Source organism: Pinus tabuliformis, chromosome 8 (assembly GCF_031772625.1).
Source record: "Pinus tabuliformis cultivar Carrire ecotype Pingquan chromosome 8, CPIR1, whole genome shotgun sequence".
NCBI classification, from domain to species: domain Eukaryota; kingdom Viridiplantae; phylum Streptophyta; class Pinopsida; order Pinales; family Pinaceae; genus Pinus; species Pinus tabuliformis.
In genome coordinates this window covers 618233145-618243597 of record NC_142294.1, presented here as the reverse complement: position 1 = coordinate 618243597, position 10453 = coordinate 618233145, and the positions used below count along the sequence as shown (strand labels likewise).

At 40.7% G+C, this 10453-nt stretch overlaps 1 pseudogene; it reads right to left on the bottom strand.

The window, feature by feature from the left end:
* Positions 1-252: 252 nt before the first annotated feature.
* On the bottom strand, positions 253-4640 carry LOC149237016 (O-fucosyltransferase 23 pseudogene; annotated as a pseudogene).
* Positions 4641-10453: the final 5813 nt, after the last annotated feature.

Below are 10453 nucleotides of genomic sequence, written 5' to 3'. Positions count from 1 at the left end.
ACCATTAATCTCCCATTCTCTGTTAAAAAGCTATTAGATCATATATGTCTCTGTTAAAAAGCTATTAGATCATATATGAAGAGTATGATCGGGAGAAAGAATCATAGAAAATGCACATAAATTGTAGCTTCTGCAAGAAGTGTTGGCTAGGCAATTTCTTTGTAGCATACAGCTTACAAAATAATGGTACAGGGATTCACCTTGTTGAGATTCAAGTTTGAATCTGAAAAAAATTGAACATCTGGTTATATTTCACAAGAAAGAGACGTCATTAGATCCATAGCTAATAGCGGTGAGGCTCAAATACGACATATTGGTCGCCCATCTCTTAGGTTCTCCCGCTGGGCCTTCAATGTTGTAAGCATAAGAAGCCATGGTAGAACCTTCACAATCCCGCGCCCTATGCATTCTCATGGTCCTCTGCAACACTATGAGACTCGAAAATGTAGAAAAGCTATTCCCCACAAATGTATCAGCCTACAGGCATACTTCATAATCAATTGCTGATTGAATGAGATAGGGATACTTTGTGTAAATATCTAGCACACCCAATTTCTTCTTTTCATAAGGGGTTAAGAAGACACTCCATCCCTCTAACAGCGCCCTGTCCTCTAAAAGATCATCGGCAACAGCGAGATAAACAACAGAGGGCTTCTCCAGTCTAGGAATGTTAGCAACCCTCTTCATTATTTCCTCCTTACTACTGCAAGTTCTCAAGTTCTTGCCATTTCTAGCTCTGGACCTCATCTCAAGCTTCTTGCAATGGATCATCCAATCTTGCTCAATTCTCATATGAACCACCACATATTTGGGTTGAAACATAAATGGGGTCATTCTGATTTTATTATCATCAAGTGGGAGAGCTCAAGCGCCTGAGCTTGGATTCAACTCTGGAAACCTCCGCTGACAAATTATGGACGAGGACCAGACATTCAAAGACTCTGGCATAATCAAGAACAAGCCAATGGTCGTGCCAAAGGAAAGGGTGTTTACCCTCCAATTTAATAACGGTATGCCGATCGCTTTTAGGGGTTTTGCATTATTCCAGCTATGCCATATCCCTTTCTGCCGTCCACCGCCGCCCACTCCCCTTAGCCATAACGAAAACATCGGAAAATTTACGGGAATTCATGCTGCTTATGCGAACGAAGCCATTGCAAAGGGAATTGAAATGATGGAGTGAGAAGAGGCGATCGAATCCGAGGGGCTCCAAAAGGTTGGTCTCTTTGTAGAAGAGGGAGGAGGTTGGTGTTGGAAGGAATTAATCCAACTACCCACCATTATTACAACCACTAGATTAATCTAGAATTCAGTAGATGTTTTAGGAGCAGTTTCTAGAATTCATTGACAAATGGGTAAGCTTCCTGGAGAAGCCACCGCCCCATCAAACAACAGAATTTTCTTTGTTGTGTATAAATACCTATTCATCATCGAATGAAGGTAAGTGTTTTGAGTTGTTTGTGTGTTCATCTCTGAAGGTTTGCGCTCTCTAATTTGGTATCAGAGCCATGTTCCACTAAGCCCGGTGGATTAAACACTGGAGGGCTCCCTGGTGTAGAAGTTGCAGACCTGATGAGTGTGAAGAGTGAAGCAGTTGTGAAGCGTGAGGTTGTGTGAAGCCTGAGTGAGACCTGCTTGGTTGCTTTTGTGAAAGGTTCGTCGAATAATGTGTGGTGAAGGTCTGTGATAGAGCATGTGAAAGAAGCCTTCAGTGTTCAGTTGCTGGAGTTGTGAGCCTGTGGTGAAGGGATAGAGTGATTTTTTTTTAGCAACGTTGTGGGGCCGCGAATATTGGAGCACTGTTGTTGCATATGTGTTTAACATTGTGAGCAAGTGTTGTTGAGTTTGCAGTGTCAGTTTTGTTGTGCTTTGAAGTAACGTGGAACTGAACTCTGTAGAAATATTGTTGACCTTGCTGGTACAGAGAAGCCATAGAGAGTTAGGATATACGCTCACTGACTGGTGTGGCATTAGAGCCTGTAGCTAGGTTTTGCTACCTGAATCGGCTGACGCTGGAGAGCTATTGCCGATCTGCCACTAGAGCTGATCTATGAATTACTGTGTAAAGATCGATTATTGTTGGGGTCGTTGCGTGACAAAATTTGTTGAGGAGGAGGCATAGTTCTCATGTCTATGATTGTGGTAGCGAAGTTGTTGAAGGTTGCTGCATTTATTGTCTTTTGACTGCTGCGTGGTGTGGTTGCTCGTGAATCCCTGTAAAGGTGTGGCTGAGTTGAGGATCTGTGGAGCCTGTGAGAGTGAGTTGTGATTCGAATGCTTGAGAAGCAGTAGAGTTCGACGCAGGTGGAATTATCTGCGTGTGGTGGAGCGTTGTGGTGCCCACCGTGGGGCAAGTTTGCTTGTTGTTAGCGCTGTTTAGAGCGCTGCTCCGGTGAACCCGAGCATAGGAGCTCGATGCTCTTTATGCGTGGGAGTCGAGGACTCAGAGAAAGCCGGTGTGAGTGTGTGTTGACTGTATGAAATCCAAAGTTGTGGGTTTCGAATCTGTTTGCCTCCAGTTCTAGTTTGGTTCCTATGTAAGTGGTGCGGTCTGTTCACAAGAGATCTTGGTCGGAGGAGATAGTGACCTGAGCTGCGAGTGATATTGTTGCTTGCCAAAGTTGGTGTGACTGAGTGCTAAGTAGGCGATGTTATGCTGTCAGTCGAAAGGGCCAGCCAGGGGCATTGGATTGTGAAGTGCGGTGAGCCTTGTGTTGTTTGATGTTAATTCTGGAGATTTTGTTATTTATGCCGAGTGGTGTGAAAAGCCTTTGAAAAGTTAGTCCTCTGTTTTTGAGTTTGCTGTGTATTTGGAGATGCTGTGAAGGTGGGGTTCAGGTTGAGGAGTGGAGACACCTGTGAAGGTCTCAGGAAACGATATGTGTGTGAAGAGTGGTGGATTTGTGGTGGACCCCTAGTGTGCTGTCTATATCAAGCATGCAGTCGCTGTGTTCTTGGGTGAAAGAGCAAGAGCATGAAATTGTTGTCAAGTGGAGTCATTGGAAGAGGCATAGAAGAGAAGAGGAGCTATCAGCTAGCATAGAGTGTGAGAAGTAGAGCCTTGTTGGAGTCTTGTGTTGAATGCGTGAGTGTGTTAGCCTAGGTTTGAGAGCTTGAGAGCCGATTGAGAAGCTTCACAAGGTGCCGTTAGTGAATCGCTGTGTGAAGAGCTTGTTGTGCAATAGAGCGCTGCAGGTAGGGCCGATTTGCCAAGTTGAATGGTGCAAGTGGGTCTTGTTCAAGGTGAATCTTTGCTTGGTTCATGTCAATATTTATGTATGCTTAGTTTGTGAAGTGTCACTGAGTGTGGAAGGCAAATTTAATGCACTATTCAATCCACAGAGAGCGTTGTTAGTGAGCACTATGTGTGGAGAGCCCTTTAGAAGGTCACTGGTCTGATTGGAGGGAGTACAATGAGTGGGATAATATTGGATGCTGATCTTTTTGATGATGTTTTGGAAAGCCTATTTGGAAGTATTTTTGGGCCTGGTAATATATTTTATTTCGGTAGTATTTTTGAGTCACAAGAACTATTAGATCAACACAATGATTTTATTGATGACCATAAATATTCAGAGGTGGAGTCCATTCCACAGGAGAGAAAAACTTGTTTGTCCTTGAACCCAATTGCTAGTAATGTGATTGGCTCTGTTTCTAAGATTTCTGCAACAGTAGAGGATACTACCATGGATGTTGTTCGGAGGCCGCTCATGTTCGAAGATGAGTGCATTTTGGTAGCTCCTCATGGAAAGTGGGGAGAACTTGAATTAGATTACCTTGTTCGGGGTCTTGCATTGCATCCCAATCCGGAAAAGGTTGCTGATGTTAAGTACATAAGCAAGGAGCAGAGGAATTCTTTTAGGAAAGCCAGAAAGGTGAAGATGAAACTGCACTAGCAAATGAACAAGCATGGACCCTTTCACAAGAAGGCAAAAATGAAATGTTTTATTGTAAGCCTAGCTGAGACTTAGACCAGCAGGCATGAGTATGTTTACAGTGTCTTATATATTTGTTATATGGTTGGAATTAAGGGGGAGTGTTGGAAGGAATTAATTCCAACTACCCACCATTATTACAACCGCTAGATTAATCTAGAATTTAGCAGATGTTTTAGGTGCAGTTTCTAGAATTCATTGACAAATGGGCAAGCTTCCTGGAGAAGCCACCGCCCATCAAACTCTAGAATTTTCTTTGTTGTGTATAAATACCTATTCATCATCGAATGAAGGTAAGTGTTCTGAGTTGTTTGTGTGTTCATCTCTGAAGTTCTGTACTCTCTGATTGTTGGGCATGAGAAGAGTTCGGTTCAATTTTCTGGCCGTTAAGGCCGCCCTGGTGAGGGTGATCTTCTGATTGTTGAGTCCCCATACGATCTGCGGAACTTCCAGAAACTTATCATCTCTAACACCCGCCTCCGACACGATCAATCTGGAAGAGGTGGGATCCGGTGTCCATTGATGATATGCGCGATTTATGTCTCTGAGCTGTGCAAGAATGAAAAATCTGGAAAGGAGCAGACATGAAAACAACAAGAGAACCCGTGTAAACCATCTGTAAATTATGATTCCTATGAACCCCGCCGTATCCCCCATAGCGCAAGACCTCTCCTCCTTCGTCGGCGCTGCATTTGTCTCCGCCATATAAGAGACATTATAAAGTTTAGTATAGAGAAGATGTGTAGGTTTTAGATGTAATGTAAGAAATATAATTAATAAACACATAAAAAATTAATATTTAAAATATAACAATATTCTTAACCATGGATATTCTCCCTCATTTCACTATGAATATTATTAACATGTAAACATGATTTGTTGCAATGCCATGGGTTATCATTACCACATGCCCAAAAACCATAACTCATTTCAAAATCAAAATATTTTATTGCCCTGAGAGGTGCTCTCCAGTGCGGTATGGTAGAGATGTTGATGTTTAACGCTGTGATTAAGTCAAATTACATAATAAAACGAAATGAAATGAAAAGATTAATGCAATGTAAACCTTTTAACTAGTCAAATTAAATATAAAAATAAAAATAAAAATAACAAAATAAAAACAACCCATAAAATAATAATAATAATGACTCATGGTATTGACATATGGTATTGAGAACCCATGGTATTGCCGATGGTATTCAAGTGGAATATAACCTCTTTAAAGGGGGAAATTAAACTTGCCTAGATTCATTTTAACTTTGGATCTACAAATCACTTGAGATGAAAACCTTCTTTTTAGTGACAAAAGATTTGGTCTAGCATATTTAAAGGGCTAAATTAAACCTACATAGATTCATCTTAATTTCCAGAGAGTGTCAATCTAGATCAAACTCTATTCCTTGCCAACAGATTAATGAGCACCCTCAGTATTAAGAGGAATATGCAACAAGTTTTGGGAATACATCAAAATTTCATAGGGAACTTGATTAGGGAATCACGTCTCTTATGGGATAGTTTGTGTTTATATGAATCTCTCAAGAGCCCTTTTACAAGAAATAAAGTCCGTTTTCTAAGATGAGGCATGGACACAAAATATAGACTAGGAGCATATTCCCTCTTGTTGCCAAAAATTCCATGAGCATGGGCATCTCTATCGAGACTGCCCTCAGAACACTATGCCATAATCCAATCCCAAACCATAATAAGGCATGGATAATCAAGGGTTTACTAGGGTAACCTCCAGAAACTAAAATAATTCATAGAAAAAAGCAAGTATGGAGATCTCAATCAAATTGGCATTAAGTCCAATATTCCAATAGATCAATACAACCCTAAGGGATCAGGACAAAAGCGCTAAAGGAAACCAACCATCGAAATACTACAAGATCTTAGGGTGCGACTAATAAATGAAGGCTAGGTAAGAGCCCTAGTCCTAACTCACAAAGTTTCTCAATGAAGATAATCTCATGAAATATAAGAGGTCTTAATGGCCCCACAAAAAAGAGACTCCTAAAACAAAAAATTATGATCAATAAGATAGAAATTGTTTTCCTCCAAGAAACAAAAGTGGGTTTAGATACAATTCCCTCCTTACACAAGCAATTTTGGAAGGTTTGTGGGAGTTTTTCCAATGTTGCATGAGGAACAACATGAGGTCAAATTATCCTTTGGAATGAAAAGTTGATGAATCTAAAAACAACAATCTCTACACCTAATATTTTATATGTTGTTTTTCAACTCATCGGGTCTATTGAAACCCTATGTCACTAACATCTATGGACCTGACTGAGCAGAGGAAAAGATCAGAATGCTAGAAACCCTAAAGAAAATGCAAGAAGCTCTCCCAAGTACCCATAGGATCATGGGGGTGACTTGAATATGATCACTAACTTGAATGAGAAAAAAGGGGCCTCAAAAAATTAGACAGAGATGTGGAGGCCTTCAAAGAAACCATACACAGTTTGGAAATGGTGGATGTGGAAACCCAAAATGGAATCTTCACCTAGAACAACAAGAGAGGAGGAGAAAGGAAAATTGCCTCTAGATTGGATTTTTTTCTCATCTTAGAATACATCCTCTTGGCTAACTATGAAACTGAAGGAATAATCCTCCCTCATGCAGGTTCGTATCACTGGCCAATAGTGTTGGATATTCAATTACTTAGTGGTGAGCCTTGGTATTGCACCAAGAGTGATGCAACTCCTAGAGGCTCTTCAACTCCATTTATCAACCCGGGGTTCATATAAACTTTGAGGTGACAATGTTGTATACACAGTAGATGGAATTCTACTCATGCCACCCTCAACTAGGTCATTTCATCATAAGGGTTCCAAGACCATTCTTCTGCTGAATTAGGGGGAATTAACTACTGAAATTGCAATTCAAAAGCTAGCCCTAGTGTATAAAAGTAAATTCTTCTCAAATCCAACTTGTAAAAGTTGCCCACTTGTACGTGCTACTGAATCAATTCATGAAAAAAACACAAGAGTTATGCTACCTACAGAAAGGAAACTACACTAATTGAAATCAATCATCTAGCTATCAAAGTCACTCGAAAACAAAAGATTATTCTACCAACTCACAAATCAAGAATTCATCCATCATTTATCTATTTCACACTTGTAGATTATGTAATATTCTAATTGCCAAATCTATGATGAAGGAACTAATGTTATTTTCTCTTGTAGTGAAGGAAAAGGAATGGAGAGAATGACTTAGGTGGTACCTCTGATCATGGAGTCCAAGCTCGGGGGTCAACCTACTCCTAAACTAAGTTAAAATGGCATTCCAGGTCAAAACAAGGGCAAACTAGGTTGTTACAGGCGTGCTACAGGAAGTCCTGAAATGCTATAGGAAGTTTTCCGAGAGGGTTTGGAGGGTAAGGATGATGGGATAAAGTGATGGAAAGATGAATGAAGGTTGTGGGGGATGGATGGGATGTGACCAACACCCCTAGCCAAGCTAAACACTTCAGGAAGGCCAACTTTGGTCTAAGAGGGATGCTCACGGTGACACAAAAAGTAGAGATCAAGACAATAGTTGGGAGTCGTCGAAAGAGAGTGGAGAAGCCCTAGATGGAGATGGTGAAAAGGGTCCCTTTCTTGCACATCCAACAGTCCTGCAACATTACATGCACTTGTTTTTCTTTTCATTTGCAAAATATTATAACCAATGGTGGAAAATATGAGTTGAATTTGAAAACTATCTAACTGATGCTAAAAACCCTAATCTATGCAATGGATTCACTTCTAAGCTACAACAATCATATGTGAAACAAAATAAGTAATGTAGATCTTTTTCCAAGAAATCATCACATAATGCTTTTGGGCTGTGAGTGTGGATTCCTCTAGTTAGGCTCCCATGATAGAAATGAGATAGAGGTATATTCTACTAAAATGCAGCAACTAATAAACATTCTAAGCTAAAGCACAATATCAATATACAAGAGGGACCTAAGCTACTAGAGTTGGGCCCAAACCCAGAAGCCTCAGCCCTCTGAACTAACTTAGTGATGGATCAATACGAAACTTCTCATTATCATTGCAGAAATGTCAAATACGTCACATAATAAGTCAAAAATAGTAGTCACAAGTACTTGAGCTTAATAGCTTCTAAGTTGCAACCAAAATTCAAATCTGCTTGAGCTTAATATCTTCTTAGTTGCAACAAAAATTCGAATCCTAATGAGTTCCTTGGCATGTTTATTTATACAACAAGGTAGCTACCAACAACGTCATAGAAAATAAAGGTGTTTTTCTCCCAAAACTCGAGAAAGGTAGATCTCGATCTTTCTTGAACTACACTGACTTAACTGCAAATGACCTCGTCCTGCTTGGCTACGAATGACTCCGAGTTGATGAGAGACAAAATGGTGATCTTGGCTGATTGAAGGAGTTAATGAGGTAGATAACATCCTAGAATATCTCCCTTGTGATCTGGGCCACATGACATAGCAACACATCTTTTATCCTCCTCACTAAGCATAATATAACACAAATTGTAAATAAATGTGAGAAAGAGATAATTCTAAAGCTAGAGGATGGCATTATGACCCTTGTGATATACCTATTGATGAGCCTCATCATCACCCCCTACTGAAGTTGTTGCTCATCCTCTGAGCAACTCAGTCATCTATGTCCATGTCTTTCATGGCCCTGGTGGCCTCTCTGACATCCCAAGGCTCTTTAGATGGTGTGCCTTATTGAGGATAGAAGTATGCATCCCTTTCTATGTCTGTCCACTGCTTACTCTCCTCTTCCTCATCCCTTCCTTCCTGTAGACCTAACAACAAAGGTGGATTGAGCTTGAGTCCAATCCAATTGATTTATAATCTTTGCATGATTCTTTTGTATAGGGGTGTCCTTTCCAATGCATTCCTCAACCTTTCAAGAGAGTGATACTCCTTGATTTGGAGACTGTGGGGTAAGGCATTCCATATTCTCTGGCATGCTTGTTGGATTTATGTTCCTAACAGCTTGAGCGTGTCTTCAAAATGCGAGATGGCCTGCTCTTGGGTGGCAAGGTATCTAGGTGCAAGATTAGCATCATTGGAGATGATGTTATGATTAAGAATGACAGCCACTGAGCTTATCTGCTCTGCATTGATATATAGTGGTTCTTTTTCTTCCCTTGCCATTACTTTATTTACCTCCTCAACTCTGTCCTCCTCATGAGTCATCCAAGATGCTAGGGCCACCAGTTGCAGGTCCCCCAACTTTGCATTGGGGTCCCAAACATTCATATCAGTCAAGGTGAGTTATGTATGTAGAACTCAACCAATTTTGCTTTGCCTTCTGTGCTACTTTGGTCACAAAATTCAATGAATTGTTTGTAGTCCTGAAATGTCATGGATCCATGTTGTGCTAGGGCCTTGATTTGGAATTGCATCCACTGATCTTTGAGAAAGAGTGCATAAGACCTGGATGGTTGTTTGCATTGTAATGCCTCCCTAGAGAGGCTTGTCATTGTGTCCAGTTGGGTTTCCTTCTCCTTCAGCTTCTCCCTCAACCACCTTTTTAATGCCTGTTCCCTCATTGTGGTCTCTCTTTCTCTTAGATCACTTAGCTCTTTGCCCATTTCAAGGACCTTTTCTTCGATGAGACCCACATCTTCTACCTTTTGGACTTAGCGATCTACATTCATCTATGGGTTCTTCCTCTTTTTGCTTCAACTTCAAAGAAAATTGGGATTGCAAATTTTTGGGGAATAACTCTTCCTCCTTCAATGAATTTGTAATAGGAGCTCAAATTAGGTTGTGGACTAGGCTCTTGTAGCTTTGGGAAGTCCTTCTCAAATGTTTTTGGGGAAGTTTCCCCCTCCTGTAGCTGTTGTGTTACCTATTGCCCTTCCTGTAGCACTTTCTATTCTTCCTGTAGCACTTTCTGTTGTTCTTCTAGCACTATGTTTTACCTGTAGCATGCTCAGTTTTCGTGTAGCTTCCCCTTTCCCTTTTGTTGGAGGGTGTCAGGTATCTTGGGTTGTTTAAAGGAGGTTGATCTAGTGGTGGGACTCCTTACATATGTTATAGGAATCTTTGAGATGTTCTCTGGAGAGGTGACCTCCTCAACTTTCCTTTTAGTGGGCCCTACCTCATCTTTTCTACTTGGGGACTCTTCAATTGTGATAGGGGCCTTTGTGGGAGTTTGAGACCTTCCTTGCTTAATCCTGATTTTAAAGTACAGGGGATTTTGCCTTTGCCTTTGCTTTTTGGGTTTGACTGGTGTGCTCAAGGTAGCTAAGGTGGCAACTACCTCTTTTTCATTTCAAATTTTATAATGATTTCTCGGTGTGAACACAACTTCCAAAACGCCAAGGCATTGCTACTCCCAAAGTTACAGCAAGGTAAGAATGTAGTTGTAGGATTAGTGATGGGACTAGTTTTAAATCGTCGTGGGCGCCTTCTATATTCCCACGCTTGCGCTTGCTATTTCGGGCATCTTGCGATGACTGTTATTCGTTTTGTTTTTATCTATTTGAAATTTTTGATCTATAAAATATATTTTATTAATATTGAATAA